General features: G+C 31.6%; 2 long non-coding RNA genes across 8 annotated transcripts; both read left to right on the plus strand.

The window, feature by feature from the left end:
* Positions 1-1,083: 1,083 nt before the first annotated feature.
* On the plus strand, positions 1,084-9,418 carry LOC146922371 (uncharacterized). 7 transcript variants are annotated; one of them, XR_015012430.1, is made up of 7 exons: positions 1,084-1,552; positions 4,282-5,508; positions 7,184-7,296; positions 7,403-7,521; positions 8,114-8,352; positions 8,493-8,605; positions 9,385-9,418. It is a non-coding gene; the product is annotated as an uncharacterized LOC146922371 (long non-coding RNA). The 7 variants fall into 7 exon arrangements; XR_015012433.1 differs by lacking the exons at positions 7,403-7,521; positions 9,385-9,418 and having other exon boundaries at positions 1,092-1,552; positions 4,282-4,462; positions 4,802-4,904; positions 5,384-5,508; positions 8,493-9,322; XR_015012429.1 differs by lacking the exon at positions 9,385-9,418 and having other exon boundaries at positions 8,493-9,322.
* A 3,738-nt stretch (positions 9,419-13,156) lies between these two features.
* Positions 13,157-14,640, plus strand: LOC146922372 (uncharacterized). The gene is made up of 3 exons (XR_015012435.1): positions 13,157-13,207; positions 13,299-13,396; positions 13,507-14,640. It is a non-coding gene; the product is annotated as an uncharacterized LOC146922372 (long non-coding RNA).
* Positions 14,641-17,478: the final 2,838 nt, after the last annotated feature.

The following is a 17,478-nucleotide window of genomic DNA, read 5'->3' on the forward strand; positions in this document are numbered from 1 at the left end:
TACATATATAATATTAAAAATATAATATAGTTTTAAATAGTATAAATATACATATTGTTAAAAAATACCGCGACAACAAAATGATTAAGGGAACACGCCTCGATTCACCGACTACACCCCGCTGAAATAGTCACGGAAGATTATCCTTCAAAAATTCATCAACACGGAGTTCAAAGGAGGCACGCATCAAACAACCTCAATCATCGAAAGAATCTCGCCAAGACGGATAGGTCCAAATTCTTCTATTTCCATTGATGCCACGGTCATGACACCAATGATTGCTACCGGCTCGTGGACGCAATCGAAGAGTTGATCAAGAGGGGGAAGTTGAACCGCTTCACGAGGTACTCCGGCCGAAAATATGAGAAACGAAAGATGGATTCACCATGGAAAACCTCCCGGTGAAGTGAATCCCCTAAGAAGAGGTGTTCCCCCGGACGGGAAGAGTCACGCCCGAGGAAGGTAATAAGCGTCGTGGACAGAGGGGACAAGGAGCCATCATGGGAGGATTCGCCACTCCGCGGAACTTCACTAATGGCACGACCAGGAGGAAATGTGCCCAACTCATGGCAAGACACGCTGCTACGGCGAGACCAAAGGGCGGGACAACTAGACCCATCCTAGGTTTCACCGAAGCGAAGAAAAGGTGAACGAGAGGCTCCAATGAAATGTTCCCGCATTTCATCATCACGAGAACCTTAGGGCATGACGTACTGTGTGCATAATTTACGAGGGAAGTTCCGTGGACATCTTGTATCGGGATGCATTCGAGAAATTAAGCCTAAAGAGGGTGGATTTGAAATCATATGATGAAACAGAACTAAATGGATTCAATGGGACGAGCACCCACCCATGGAGATACATCAACCTAAACGTGACCTTTGGCGAAGGGACCGAAGAACGAACAGTGGAAACATCCTTCCTAGTCGTTCATGTAATGTCCCTATACAACCGCATAATGGGGCGCCGTGTAACAACCCGTTTTTTGCTAGAATTATTTTAATAATTTATTATGTGTTTATGTGTGTTTATATGTGATTATCTTCTTATGTGTGTATTTGATTTGTGATTGGTGGATTTTTGGCCTATAAGGGTATTTTAGTCATTTTGAGACAAAGAGAATATTGGTAATTTATTAAGCAAGGATATTTTAGTAATCTTAAAATTTAGATTATTTAAGTATTTTGAGGTGAATATTTTTTTTAATATTAGAGGTAACTGGCGGTAATTATTTTCGAGATGGTAATAATTAGACGTTTCACTAAGTGGAGTGAGTAGTAACATTTCTAATTAGTTGGTTAAAGAGAGTTAGGCCCAATATGAGAGTTAACCTAACCCACTTGGTGATATAAATGGATACTCTTGTGAGAAAATTAGGTTAACATCATTCATTCATTCACGTCACAAAACATTTTGAGAGTGGTAGAGAGAGAAAGGGGAGAAGAATAAAAAAGGGTTAGAGAGAAGAAAAGCTTGAAGAGAAGAAGGAGGCTAGAGATTTGAGGTTAGAGGAGCTAAATGGAAGCCATAACTAGGATCTTTGAAGCTTGAGGTAAGGGTGGTTAGACTTTCTCACAAATAAGCTAAAACATTCATATTTTCAATTATAGGTATAAGTGATTATTTATGAATTATGACTTTTGTAAAATTTGATATCAATTTTCATGCTCCTTAATTGATGCTAAGCTTATGTATGTTAAATTGAAGGAAAATTGTTGTTTTTGTTTTTTATTGTTGAAGCATGTTAACACTTAGTGATTTTTGTTTAAAATAATGAAAAGTGATGTTGTTGACGTTGATTGTTGATGAACTCATGAATTATGCTATGAATGTAGTTGGGTATATGTTTGTGATGATAATTCATGCATTGGGTGATGATAAATGTGTTGTTGTGGTTAAGTTGTTGTGTTTTTATGATTTTTGTGAAAATGAGTATGATTATGATTTTGGATGTGAAATTGATGATTTGAAGTCGTGAAAGTGTTTATTACAAGTGTTATGATCATGGACAACGTTTTGAATTGATTTTGGAGTGTTGTAATTGAGTTTAGTGATTTAAAAGTGATTATTGGGTAAAAAACATATTTTGAAACTGATTTTTGAACTATCTGTTAACCTAAAATCGGACCCCAAAATGCTAAAATCTACCCCCGATTTTGAGCGGCTTTTCACACTTTTGGTTCAACAAAAATCGGGCCCCGAATTTTGAAATTCGGCCCCGTTTTTTGTCGGGCATGGAAGTTATCTTTCTAATGAATTTGGTTTGACTTTCATATGATTTCTATATTTTGAGTTATGATGAAAATACTACAGTAGGTATTGATGCATTTTTAAGTGAACCCAAAAGTTATGCTTTGGTCCCAAACCCCAAAAATTGATTACTAGGAGTTTAATTCAGATCCGTAGGTTTAATTAACTCGCGATATGATGGATCAAAATTGGTTTTGAAAATGATCAAAAATAGACGAACTTTACCGAAATTGAGTTTTATGGTTTTCAAAACTTGTGAATGGTTTGTAATCATGTTTATATGATGGAATGGTGACGAATCAATGTTGAATAGGTGTTTTATATGATAGATATCATGGTGTTTTAATCTCTAATAGGGATAGTTTGCGTGAGAAAACAACTTTTTATTTTGTTGGAAAATGTGGACCCATTTAACCTGAATGGAGATTGTTAGCAAGGCAAAGAACACAAAATTGCTTCTTATGGTGGTGTCGAATGTAGGTCACCTGAGAAATTTCAGCATCTTAACCCCATAAAAATGTCATTTATTAAAGATAAAACGAATGATGTTCCTATACTATTAAGACACTAAAATTTCTCAGTTGAACCTCATTCAACACCATCATTAGAAGCACTTTTGCGTCCTTTTCCTTGCTACCTACCTCCTTATTTAGTTTGAGAATGTCCACATTTCACAAAAAATTAAGTAGTCTTCTCACAAAAACAATCAATGATTAAAACCTCAATAATTAAAGACAATTTAAATCATTATCTTTCAAAGAGTGATCTTTCGCAAACTGTTGCCAACGATAAAGTGAACAATATCATCTCTAGGTGTCAGCCCTATATAAACAAAACCCAAATACATCATCACTAAGCGTATAGATATCAAAGAGTAATGATATTTTGACATCATTTGATGACAACTTTGTTGACAACCTTGTTTTTCTCACTTCTTATTGGTCAAAAACAATGGAGAGAGAAAAAGGAAGAGAGAGTAACAACATCATGTGAGTATGAGAGAGAAAGTTGTCCAAAAGTTGTCAAAAGTGGTTGTCAAAATATCATTTCTCGATATCAAAATATTCAACCGAGTGATCTAAAAAACATCATCTTTTTTCTCTTGAGGGGTCCTATTGATTCTCATTACTTGGAGCTAAAAAATGACATCTTTGAATAAGGAAATGAATTTGAAGAAAATATTGCAGAAATTTCGTTTTTTTTTTTTTTCAGTTTGAAGAAAACAATTTTTTTTTTCTCTTGAGGGGTCCTATTGAATTTGACTTTTATTAATATATACATACATTTTTTAAGACAGCTACTTTTATTAATTATACATAATTTTTTTCCTCAAAAAATTATTTATATAATTTTTCTAAGTAAATCTTATAATAAGAGATAAGTATTATCTCCGGCCTTTAATGTTAACAACAAGTCAAATGTATTTCTACTAAAAAAAGTCAAATGTATTTAGTCCAATTTAAAAATCAAATACATTTTCCTTTTTAATTATATTTAAGAAATGTGTGTTTTCTTTAGTTTTTTTTGTTGCAGCACATTAGAATGATAATCACATTTACTTAGCAGGTTGTGTGTGCAAAGTACAATGATAAGCTAGGAAACAACACTAAAACAAAAAAATAAAACCAACACAAAGTTCTCTCTCTCTCTTACTGTCACCTTGTTGTCTATGAACGTTCACTAAACTAAGTTGTTTTCTCATTAGGTTATAAACAAAAAATATATCAAATTTTTAACTGAAAATTAAACATCATTCTTTTGTGATCTCATTTTTTTGTTGAGGGTCATTTCATTCTCATCAATTGGATCTGAAAATATGGAATCTTTGAACAAAGAATTGGTGCAACTCCTTCTTCAATTTCTTGAGGAAGAATAGTTTGAAGGAAATCATGTCTAAGCAAAGATAATTTTTTTTTTATTGTTTAAAATATTGTTCTTTTTTGTTTCAGTTATTTTTTACATGTATGGTGTAATTAACAAGAGTGGTAAATTAATATTGGAAAAATGTGTTTTTTGTGTGCATGTGTCTAGGTTGGAGCAAGAATCTGGTCTCTTGTTCAATTTGAAGTATTTTAAAGAGAAGATCCTTACTGGGATTGAGATGAGTGTGAGAAATATCTCAATGGCCTTACAAAAAAATTAATGATAATCAACATTCGATCGATATGTTCTTTGAGATTAGGACGCATAAGTATTTTGAAGCCTTGGACAGGTAGTTCTCTACATCTTTATCATCATCATCTTGAAATCATTATATATCATTAATATTTTAAATTACAGTCACAATAAGGATAGTGTTCTTATGCCTCGATCCTTGATATTATGGAGAATCACAGTAAAAAGCGGCCTGAATTGAACTGTTGTTTTAGTTTTAACAACATCAAAAAACTGTTGTGTGGTGGCATAGATCTCAGTCGCACAACTCTATTTAAAATCTAAATTAAAATTAGGATTTTAAATACTAGTTACAATAATGGTTGCTGTCAATTCTTGATATTGTGGAGAATCGTACTCAAACGCAGCTTTAATTGATGCTATGATGTGGTTTCAGCAACATCAAATACCATTTTGGTTAGGATTGACAAACAAAGAGCTCTTTCTTGATTCTATGGGTGGTGGTGCATGACCGGTTAGTTGGTGGAGCGATTTGTCAGGTTAATTTCGTTAACAAACGAAACCTCAGCCTGTTAAATAGCTATTTAAAATACTAACTATGATCATTGTTAGTACAATTATTTTTGTTATTACGGTCTTATTAATCACTGCTTGAATCATAAACAATAGGTTTCTAGTTATACACCTAATGCTTTTTTATACAAGTATTTGTTCAAGTGTATTAGAATATTTTATTCCACTGAACTTTCATTGCTTGGATTTTGGTATAGTACCTGCACCACAATAGTTGTAACTTTCTTTTTATTTTTTTTATATTAATAATGTCTGTAAAATATTATATGGTTGTTGTGTTTTCTAATGTTCAAATGATCTCGTTTGTGCTCAAGAATGACAGAGCGACCACAGTTAAAATTATGGTGAAAGATTTGAAATCTTTTCAACATTTAATGAGGGTTTGTACAGTTAAATTTATCACAGTTTGTAGATGGTAAAACATCTAGAATCCTATTGATTGCAGAGCCCAAGAAATTTACTGACATGAATCCTTGCTTCAATGATGAATTACATGAATCCTTGCTTCAATGATGAATTGAGGTCTCCTTCGTTGAATTCCTTGCGGCTGCGACAACTAATTAATCAGAGGTAAATAAAGTTTGAGCTAGAATAGCAATTGTAGTTCAAAATAAACACATGAAAATGCAAATGGAGATCACACGAGATTGGGATTTGACGAGTGTTTTGTCGAATTGTACTGTCTACTTCTTTGACTGCATATCAGCTTTAGTACCTTTCTATTATGTTAAGAGTTATAAATTACAACTTTCTATTATATTTTCTAATGTGATTGTTCTTTTGACACATTGCTTTAACTCTACACAATAAAATATTTAGGTTAGGTTTTGATGCAGTTGAATGTAGTCAAAACTGTAACATTATACAAGAAATTGTAAAAAAAAAAAAAAAATCTTGATAGTTTAAACGGTTGTGATAATGTCACACAAAATATACATTATACATACACGTTATAGTTTTGACTACATTCAATTGCATCAAAACCTAACTTAAATCCTTTCAAATACATTCCTTCATAGATTGTTCTGATCGAACAACGATGAAGCGAAAGAAAAACTCTCTCAAATCCTCACAACAAATTGTTTCTCCCACAAAAACAATTGTAGATTTAAATGTACTAGACGAGTGTTGGGAATCGATCTTTAAATTTCCCATCCACGCTCACCAGCGCTACCTTGAGCTTCTCTCAGTTGTCTCAAATCAGTTCCTCTCTATCACTAACTGTCTTTGATTTTCTCACAATATCTGATGCAACCCTCCCATTCTTCCCTCACCTATTTGACATGTTCCCAAACCTTATCTCCCAGCAGATGTTGCCAATTCAAAGATGATATTTTTATTTTTTATTTGAAATATTGTTCTTTTTTTGTTTCAGTTTTTTTACATGCATGGTGAATAATTACCAAGAATGGTAAATTAATATTGGAAAAATATATTTTTGTTTGTGTTTTTTGTGTGCATGTGTCTAGGTTGGAGCAAGAATCTGGTCTCTTGTTCAATTTGAAGTATTTTGAAGAGAATATCCTTGATGGGGATTGGGATGAGTGAGAGAAATATCTCAATGGCTTTACAAAAATTAATGATAATCGACATTCGATGAATATATTCTTTGAGATTAGGTAGCAAAAGTATTTTGAAGCCTTGGACAAGTAGTTCTCTTTATCTTTATCATCATCATCATCATGAAATCATTACATATCATTAGCATTTTAAATAATAGTCACAGTAAGAATAGTGTTCTCGTTCATCAATCCGATATAATGGAGAGTCGCAATCAAATGTGGCCTCGATTGAACTTTCGTTTCAGTTTCAACAACATAAAAAAATGTTGTGTTGTGTTGCCCAGATCTCAGTCGCGTAAATCTTTTTAAAATCTTAATTATAATTAGGATTTTCAATAGCAGTAACAAAAACGGTTGCAGACACAATTCTTGATATTGTGGAAATTGTAGTCAATTATCCAATTTCATTTGATGTTGCAATGAGGTTTCAACAACATCAAATACCATTTTGTTTTGGCCCAGATCCTTGTTGCATCACTCTATCTAAAATCCTAACTATGATCATCGTTATTACAAGTATTTGTTTAAGTGTACCCGCACCGCAATAGCTATAACTTCCATTTCATTTTTGCTTATTAATAATGTTTGTAGAGTGTTATAATCTTGTTTTTTAAAAATATTTTAGGATATTTTATGCTTGCTGTTGGTTTTCTAATGTTCAAATAATCTTGTTTGTGCTCAAGAATGGCAGAGCGACAGCAGTTGAAATTCTGGTGAAAGATTTGAAAATCTTTTCAACATTTAAAGAGGGTTTGTACAAGGAATTTGCAAATCTTGTCCCCTTCGAAAATATTAGGTAAAGATTTGCTTTCTAAATTTTTTGTATGATGCTATTGACTTTTTCGATTGAAGATATATTAAAATTTGGTTACATATTAAATATGGAGTTGGTTTAAATGTAGGGAGAATGAACATTTATCACATAGCTCAAGAAATTTATTAACACCAATCCTTGCTTCAATGATAAATTAAGGTCTCCCTCATTGAATTCCTCACGGTTTCGAAAACTAACTAATCAAAGGTAAATAAAGTTTTTGCTAGAATAGCAATCATAGTTCAAAACTAAACACATGAAAAATGCAAATGGAGAATACACGAGATTTGGATTTGATCAGTGTTTTGGCCAATTGCGTTTACGTCTTTAACTGCAAATCGACTTTAGTACCATTCTATTATGTTAGGGGTTATAAATTACCACTTTGTGTTTATATTTTTTAATGTGATTGTTCCTTTCACACATTGCTTTAATTCTACACAATAATGTACTCCCTCCGTTTCAAAATACATGTCCAAGTCAACCACTTCACATATGCCAAAACACAGTTTTGACCGTTAATATCTTTAATTATCTAAAGTAAAAAATTATAAAAATTTAATATTTTGAAAATATTTGTCGAGACAAATCAAACAACATCATACATGCTAATATTTGTATTTATACATTAGTAAAAAAGTATGATCAAAGTAAGTCAAGTGAATAGTGCACATTGCAAAAATTGGACATGTATTTTGAAACGGAGGGAGTAATTAATATTATTTCTTTTAATGTAATTAATATTATTTGTAGCTTCATTAATCATCAACTAAAATTTTTGACAATGTCCTCTATCCAGTTTGAATTGGCAGCCTCGTTTGTGCGTGAATCCAAAGCAAGATCCAGACATCAAAACTTTGTTAACCGACCATACTTGTTCCCCGTCTTAAAACGGACCTCACACACCTACTGTAGAGGCCACAAATCATCCATCTTGTACCACTGAAGCAGCGCAGATGGTAAATAGAAATCCTTCGTCATCTTCTCAATCACTTTATGCGTTCTCAGCTTCCTCGCTACTTGGACCTTCCGATCGAGGTATATCATGACATAAACTTTGAGAAGTATTGATGCTATTTCTACAACTTCAACCTTCTATTGTCAATTGATGGGATTTTCGTTTGTATGTCAAGTGTCAACTCCATTTCAAACTCACATGTTATTTTAATTTTTTGCAGTCCCTATTTCCAAGCATTCAAGAAAGCTAAATACTCATCCACCGATGGATCACCAAAGTAAGGACCTTGATCAAGAAATGAGACGGTTTCAAAATCGACAATCATGTGAAAAGGTACATGAAAAATTAGTTTGCCATGTTTTAATTTTCTATTTATTCGCTAGAATTTCTATACTCACAACTCTTTACAAGCTTAGTAGGTCGCAGATACCGTTACTTCTCAACCTGCGCCTTGGTTGTTTGATGGACTTCATAGAACTGTTGTTTGTAAATTACGTCAGGGATCAATTGTGACAAGTATGGAGTTTCATCCGTTCATAAATTCTACCCTTGTCGGTAGATTAAAATATCAACGACGTGTCTAGTTCGTATTTTCACAGAAACTTAATTAGTCTTTTGTTTTTACTGACCTAGAAAATTTCATTAAAACAGTTTGTAGTACAAATGGTGAACACTTTGGGAAACAAGGCTGAGAAAGAGGTTACAAATATCAGAGTCGTCCAAAATATGGAATATTTCTAAATGTTCGGTCAAATTTCAGGTTTATTCGCAATTATTAAACGACACAATTGCATATATGGATCATGCACATATGTTCCAAGAATAATCTTCACAAAAATTAAATTTAGTGCTATAAAAAAAACTTGATTCTTGTCGAGTATGAAATGATGAATGCACTGCTAAGGCATTAATACAAAGTAAATTTGTTTTTATATTATGTAATGCTAGAGTTTTGTAACATGATCTTTTGTACTGGATACAAATTTGAAAGAATTGTGAATATCCGTCAATCATGTATCATGGAGCCCGGACTCAAGTTTTATTTGTAAATGTTGTAATTTCTTTTTCTATTTTGGTGTTCGATTATTAGTTTATAATATATTTCTTTTCAGGTGTTACTTTTTCAAAGTATTTGATTCATTTGTAGGCCAAGGCTTCCGTGAGAGAGCAAATCAAGTCCCTTACCGTGAGAGACCTTCATTATACCACAAGATATATTACTTTTTAATTGGATGTCCAAGATTAAAGAAAGGCAACCTTTTGCAACAGTGCTACAATGGTTTTAGCATATTATAAGGTTATTATTAGATGAATATTCAAATATTGGATTTTTTTTCTTTTTTGGTAATAAAAGGAATGAATATGTTTTTGTATTTCACCTAGTAAAGATTCGAAAACGTTGTGGGGGAAATTGCAACCCAGAAATGAAAATGTAACACTTAATTCTTTATAGAATTTTTTTTCTTTTTTCCTTTCAAGTTTCATAATTAATAAAAATAATAATTTCTACATCCCCGTAAGTTTAGCTCAATTGATAGGGATATTGCATATTATATGCGGGCGGGTGGTCCAAACACCGGACATTCCACCTCTCCACATTTTAATGTGTGGGCTCTAACCACTACGTTATTTGACAAAAAAAAATATCAATTGATTTTTTTTAACAAAAAGAAACGATATTCATTCATTCAAATTGATAAAGTACATCAATACAATACAATCCAAATTCGTTAAAAACAATATGGATGAATCTCGTGAACAAACTCACAACATCCATGTTAATAGCATAAAACGGCAAAGTACATATGCATACAAATATGACTAATATGACTATATTTATGTCTCCGGATTCTGTAACGTTGACGGTGCCAAAGTCATTGTCATTGATCGGATCTGCAATTGCTCAAAGCTAATCTTTCAACCCGAATCAAATAAACATCGCACTAAGACGGGAAATCAAAAACACACCGCACAAAGACAGGAAATCAAAACAAACATAGTCGTTCAGAGACCACGAAATCACAAAAACAAAAGAAAGAAAACGAGAAAATATGTGAAATCACTTATTCAATTAGGATAGAAGGAAAATCAAGTCTCCCGTGGTGAGAGAGCTTGATTCTACCATAAGATATAGGGTTAAATATGTTTATGGTCCCTATAAAATGGCGACCTTCTAAGTTTAGTCCTTACTTAATTCTAATAGCTTTTTTAATCCCTACAAAAAAAAATTACTTATAATTTTAGTCCCTGCTAAAATAAATTTTGTTTAATTATCCTTAAACTCTTAAAAATTTTAACGATTCTTTTTATACAAGTTTAGAACACTATGAAAGGTTTATTTACTAAAATCTATAATTTTTTAACATGAAATAAATTAAATATGAATTTTTTAAAACGACAAAAGTTTAAGATATAAGTAACAAAAATATGGACGTAGAAATCAAATTTTTGCGATATTTTTTTCGGAGGACCTTTTAATAACGTTTTTAACACGCTGTAAAAAATTGTTGAAAAACTTAAAAGTTTAAGCATAAATTAAACAAATTTGAATTGAGTAAGGACTAATATTGAGTGCAGAAATTTTTTGTAGGGATTAAAAATACTATTAAAATTAAGTAAGGACTAAACTTACAAGGCCTCAATTTTGTAGGGACCAAAAACATAATTAACCCTAAGATATATTGATTTTTAATTCAATGGGCCAGACTTGAGAAGGGAAACTTGTTTCAACAGTGGTAGACGGCTTTTATCACATTTATCACATAATAAGGTTATTAACGTGTTAATATTTAATCTCTTCAAAAAAAATGTTAATATTTAATACTGTTCTTCTCTAAAAAAAAATAGTTAACCGTGTTCTCATAAAAAAAAACTGATTATTTTTTGTCATATTTCATAATTGATTAAAATGTTTTTTTAGGAATAATTTATAAAAAATATTAATCCAATTAATTTAATACCTTTTTTATTAAATTTAAATACTTGTCCTATTAAATTCATAACTGAACAACCTTTAATTGAATAACCTTTTTAGAATTATTCATCATTTATTAGTGGTTAATTCCTGGATTTTTCAATTATGTTCCACGAAGAACATACTTCTTCGAGGGAAAAAAACACTCATAATTAGGTTCAAACTTTAATCTTCATTGTAGTTCCCAAGAATCGTAATACAAAAATAGTTCCGAGTAAACCATTCAACACTCTTGCATCATTGATTTCAACACTCATAAACACCAATCAAGGTGACCTATTAAGCCTTTTAAATGAATTGTAGTTATACTTATACTTATACTTAAACTTTTCATGTCCATCTTTAAAATATCACCGATGCCATTTATGACTATAGCATTCCCATTAGACTTGGATGAATCGCTACTCGCTTCTAAATCTCCATCACACTCATTAGCCCCATTGTCATCCATATTATCTCCTTCGTCCGAAGCTTCGTCCATTTCCTCGATGTTAATATTGTCATTACCGCTACCTGAACTTTCGTTACCTCCTCCATAACCTACAATAGAAGCATAATTTTAACAATCATAAATTTGAAACCTCGCTTCAAATGTAAATACCTAATAATCACTTTTTACTTACTTCCTCATCATCCATGCATCCATTCATATCCGATGAATTTAGAGACCGATCACTTCCTTCTACTCCCCGAATCAACAATACATATGATTCAATAATTATTAATCACTAACACTATTTAGTAAAAAAAAAATCAATTTTGAAATTTCATCTACTCTGTAAATCTTAATGTTGAAAATGTGTCTAAGGAGATCAAACTAGGTGCCACAACATTGAGGTAGTTGCAAATCGTGTCATCTATAATATCATCGGTAGGAAAAGGAATGAAAAAGGTTAATGGGAAAACAAACGAGTTTTAGAGATAAAATTATCTCTTTTTAATTAATGTGGGAGACAAATAGTCTGCGAAAATACTTTACCAATACCACATTTTCAATATATACACGGTGAACTGTCACATGGATGAAGGAATATGCACACGAGTGAGCAAAACAAAATTTGTCTTTACTAAACACCAATAATTAGCATCAATTTATTTTTTTTAGAATCAATAAGATGGGTTCTCATAACACAGTAGTCTCTTTGTTACGGTGTTTTTAAGAGATAAAAATTTAGAAGTTTGTCTTTATTTGTTACACATTTTTTTTAAAATGGTGAGAATTGGAAGAAAAATAATAAAAAGCTGTTTAAAATTATATAAGTTGTTTTGAGTGTCTTCAAAAAAAATTGCGCTTAGTACTAGTTACATCTAAGAACAGATTCCGACACATAAATAAGCACCGCACACACATATGGCCATCAATGTCAAATATAATGGTGAAAAATCATGAATTTAGACTTAAATTTCAAAAACAAAGATACAAAAACATAAATAACGAGAAGAATTCAGTTTGAAGGAACATAAAAAAAAATAAAAATAAAACTTAATTTTGGTAAGTACCTAACAACACAAAGAGTCCCTTAGCTTTGCTTGGTTTGGATCTCGGGATGCTACTTTCATTTGAACTCGGTTTGAAAGACAACAGGAACATATTTGTTCATAAGGAATGTGTTGCATATTTGTTTGTAAGAAGATGGAACAGATCTTGATTTTTGTAATTAATATATGTTTTTTTTCTTAAAACTCAATTTTGGTTGTTGAATGAGAAGAGGATAAGGACGTGTGTGTTGTTTTTGGACAAAAGTTATGGATGTATGTAATGAAGATTTAAGTGTTAATTTTAATTTTCATTAAATAAAAGTAAAAATGGGAAAATATATATTATAAACCTATTGAACTTGTAATTGTCGGTAAAAATCTACTTGCTCACCATAGGGGATTTGTAACCCTCTCTCACGGTAGAAGGCGCCTCATTTGTATACCTATGAAGTGTCTTATGGCCTACAACAACATAATTGGAGGTATTTTGATATCAATTTTTTGACATAAATCTGATAAATTTTTATTTATTTTTATAATTCCTGATTAATAATGTCTTTGTTTCATTATTAGAGACTCGTGCTCATGATGGTGGTGTTAATGACTTGGCATTTTCATATCCAAAAAATCAGTTATGTGTTGTAACTTGTGGAGATGACAAGCAAATTAAGGTGACATGAAGTTTCCTAGTCTATAATAGATTGTAATATTTTTTTCTTTAAATATTAATAATGAAAGAGTGATACATATATGTAACCAAAAAAAAGAGTGATACATATAGGTATGGGATTTAAATGGGGAGAAGATATTTAGCTTTGAAGGTCATGTAGCTCCTGCTTGTTCGATTCTTTCTCACTCGAAGGGAAATATCCAGGTTAAATTCTTCACATTGTGTATTTTTTGTTTGATTATGAGGCATCTTCTAATGTTGAATTTTTTAGCATTACATTTGATTAACGGCGTGATTGTTTTCATTTTCAATATACATCGAAGAGTCAATGTGTGTCTCTTTAACATGCTACCTTTAAACTGATGTGAGATTTTTTAACAAGGATCGAGTGAATGTTACAAAGAAAGAGTAAAATAACTTTACTCGCCTAAAAAGCTAGATCAAAAGCTCCACCATGAATCAACTTTGAAACTTTTCTTGAGATTTTACTTGTATCATGTTATAACGTAAGGATACAGTGTTTGTTTGAGTTCCAACACTTACCAACACATAAAACCAAGAGTAAGAAAAGCAAAGAAAATGAACTAGTAAGGTAGAGAGAAAGGCTATGTCTGGTTCAAAGACGGAAGGAGTGCCTTTTGTTACCTTGATTATATTCTACCGATGCGCTTTTAATCTTAGCCATAAATTCAAACGTGGTCACCGAGACTTAACATGTTGGTCGCCAAGTTTCTAAGGAAGCAAACACGTCACATTTTGCTCACAACTCTAAAATTCTTGCGGCACAACATTTTCTCTCAAAATAATAAATGATATAAAATCCTCAATAAATTAAATTTTAATCAAAACTAAGGAAGAGAAATTGGAGGTCTTGGATCCAAACCAAAGTGAAGAAAAAAAAAAACTAATCTAACAATTAATTACTAACATTTACCTTAAAATAAAAGATAGATAAAAAAGGCTACGACTGATTCAAAGAGGGAAGGAGTGACTTTTATTTGCTTCATTAAATTCCTAGCTACTTGATCACAAATTGTCTGATACACTTCTAATCTAAGGCATTTATTCAACCGTGATTACCAAGACTTAATTAAATTAATAATGGGTTCAATTCTAACCACAACTCTCACTGATATAATCCTCTAAAAAAAAAACTCTCACTAATATTAATAAACCAAGTAATATATTGGTCCCCAAGTTTCTTTGTAAACATGTATTATTTTGCTCACAACTCTAAAATTATCACCAAGATACTTTCTCAAAATAATGAAATGATATAAATTACTTAATAAAATAAATTTTGATATTTCGTGACATTTATTTTCTCCGACTATGATTTTGATCTATAAGTTTTACCATCATAACAAATTAAGATTATGACTACAAATGATGTATAAAAAATAAATATTTTGTGATTAGTAAGTATTCAAAATAGAAAAGGAAATGAAAGTTAAATACGGAAATGGTTGAATCAAAATAATTCCCTTTCAAGTTATATATATATATATATATATATATATATATATATATATATATAGAGAGAGAGAGAGAGAGAGAGAGAGAGAGAGAGAGAGAGAGAGAGAGGATAATATGAATGTTCTATTATGTTATATCAACACAATAAACAAATTCTATGATATACCTACCGTCGAAGTAGGTCAACATTTCTATCGGCAAATAGGGGATTTTGAACTGCATGCTCAAGTACATATTACCTCTTGGGTTGCTTATTTAAATTTTAGTGACCAACATAGGTTTGTAAAATTTAAGAAACAATTAAATATTTGTCTGTTGTCACCAAAAATCACCGAAATTATTTTCGGACGGAAAATTAATTCACACAACTCAAGCCATAAAAACATGTGTACATACATCTTATATGCCGAGGAAAACATTTTTCAAATATAGCCAAGATCGTGCAGAACAAATAAACAATATCTAAAATAAATTCAACAACAAAGCTCTAGAGCAACTACTATGCTTAACACAAACAATAATCATATGTGCCTAAGCCGGAAAATACCAAGAAAATACACTAGTTTAAACAAAAAATAAAAAAAGAACTTAAAAAAGTTGTTTTTGAGAATGAAATAACAAACTAAAATGAAAGTTGAAGGTAAAAGTTGAACAAACAAGATGCTTTCATGCAACCTTAAAATCTGAAAATCATTCATCTATCCATCCCTATATGTTGGTCTTGCGCTTCTTCGCCTTTGTCTTTGTCAAATGAGGCTCGAGAGAATTCACGAACGTATGAATTTGATGTAACCTTGGCCAATGATGAACCAGGAAAAAGGCTGTACAAAAGAATTAAGTCTTAGAGTTAAAACTTTCTTTTGGTTGAGAAATTTATAATTAAACCTCAAAGCTTTCAAACATCAACATAAACAACAAATCATTTTTGAGCAAGTGAACAACAAACCTTATATCAACACCATTATATACTTCTAAACAAAACATTATAACACACTCTAACAAGATAATGAAATTTATTCGGTCAAACAAATAAGCATACACCCACGATAATATTTTTAAATTGCACTCGCAGAAAATTTTGAACAAATAAGACTAATGGATATTAATTGATTCTCAATTATGATATTAAATTGAGGCCGATGTGGAACCTATTTATTGTTATCAGTTAGGTTTTAAATCAAAGAAGATGTAATTAAAATTGTGATATGAACTTGTAAATGCGCTTAAATTTGGGGTGTTTTGAGATGATTCGATATATAAATCTGAATATCTCGGTCCAAATACAAATTCATATCCAAATTTGACCATTTATTGAAATTTAAAACAACGGATGATTGCAAGAAAAAATTAAAATACTTACTTTCAATCGATTTTGAACAACATTGGGCCTCTTGATCGGCTTTCGCGGTGGAGGATGACTTGTCATTAAGATGAGATCTTCCTCAATCTCACTATGTGATAATTCAATGTGAATTTTTTCCTAATATCTCTTTTTATACATTTGATCTTGACCTTAATTTCTAAAGATACTCATCTACCACACAGTTGGAGATAGAAGCCCTAATTCATGTTGGTCTTTTTCCTATTTGTTATCATCGGCAATTTTGTTGCACATGTTTTCTTGCTTAGTCTCAAGATCAAGCATAAGTCTCTTCCTAGTAGATCCATTCCCACAATTTTTGTTGGAATCTTCGGTCCTAGATCCATGTATTATCGATCTCAAGATCATTATTAGTTTTGGTGATTCATCGCTGGAACCCCACCATTTCTAGTTGGTATGTTTATGGACATATCGAGAGTCGTAAAGTGAAAGTGTTAGACACAAAAAACAGAGAAAAAAAGTTGAGATGAAAATCACAAATTAAAGGATTGAAAGGGGTTTTGATTCCCTTTTTGTTGTTATAGACAAAATGCATGACCTTTTAGTGATCTTATCTCTTCGGTGAAATTCTTTAATTTCTTATGAGATTTAAAAACATAAATTACTTTAGGTTGACTAACCTAGAACATAAGATATAATATTTCTTGTAAAAACATATTATTTAGGTTGACCAATCTGGAGGATATTGTCACTAGCACGAGTGTCAAGATCACAACATCTTAGGCTCTGTTCTCGGGCATATTAAATATCACATATACAAGTGTTTTTAAATCTCATAGGAATTCAATGAGGAGATAAGATCACTTAAAGGTCATGCACTTTATATATAACAACAAAAATGGAATCAAAACCCCTTTCAATCCTTTAATTTGTCATTTTCATCTCAACTTTTTCTCTCTCTTTTTTGTGCCTAACGCTTTCACTTTACGACTCTCCGATATGTCCATAAACGTACCAACCGGAAATGGTGGGGTTCCAGGCGATGAATCACCAAAACTAAGAATGATCTTGAGATCGATAATACATGGATCTCAGACCGACGATTCCAACGAAAATTGTGGGATTGGGTCTACTAGGAAGAGACTTATGCTTGATCTTGAGACTAAGCAAGAAAACATGTGCAACAAAATGGTTGATGATAACAAATGGGAAAAATACCAACGTGAATTAGGGCTTCCATCTGCAATCGTGGTAGATTAGTATCTTTAGAAATTAAGGTCAAGATC

The sequence above is a fragment of the Medicago sativa genome, chromosome 5 (genome assembly GCF_051527215.1).
Source record: "Medicago sativa cultivar Bolivia chromosome 5, Bolivia_mono, whole genome shotgun sequence".
NCBI lineage: Eukaryota > Viridiplantae > Streptophyta > Magnoliopsida > Fabales > Fabaceae > Medicago > Medicago sativa.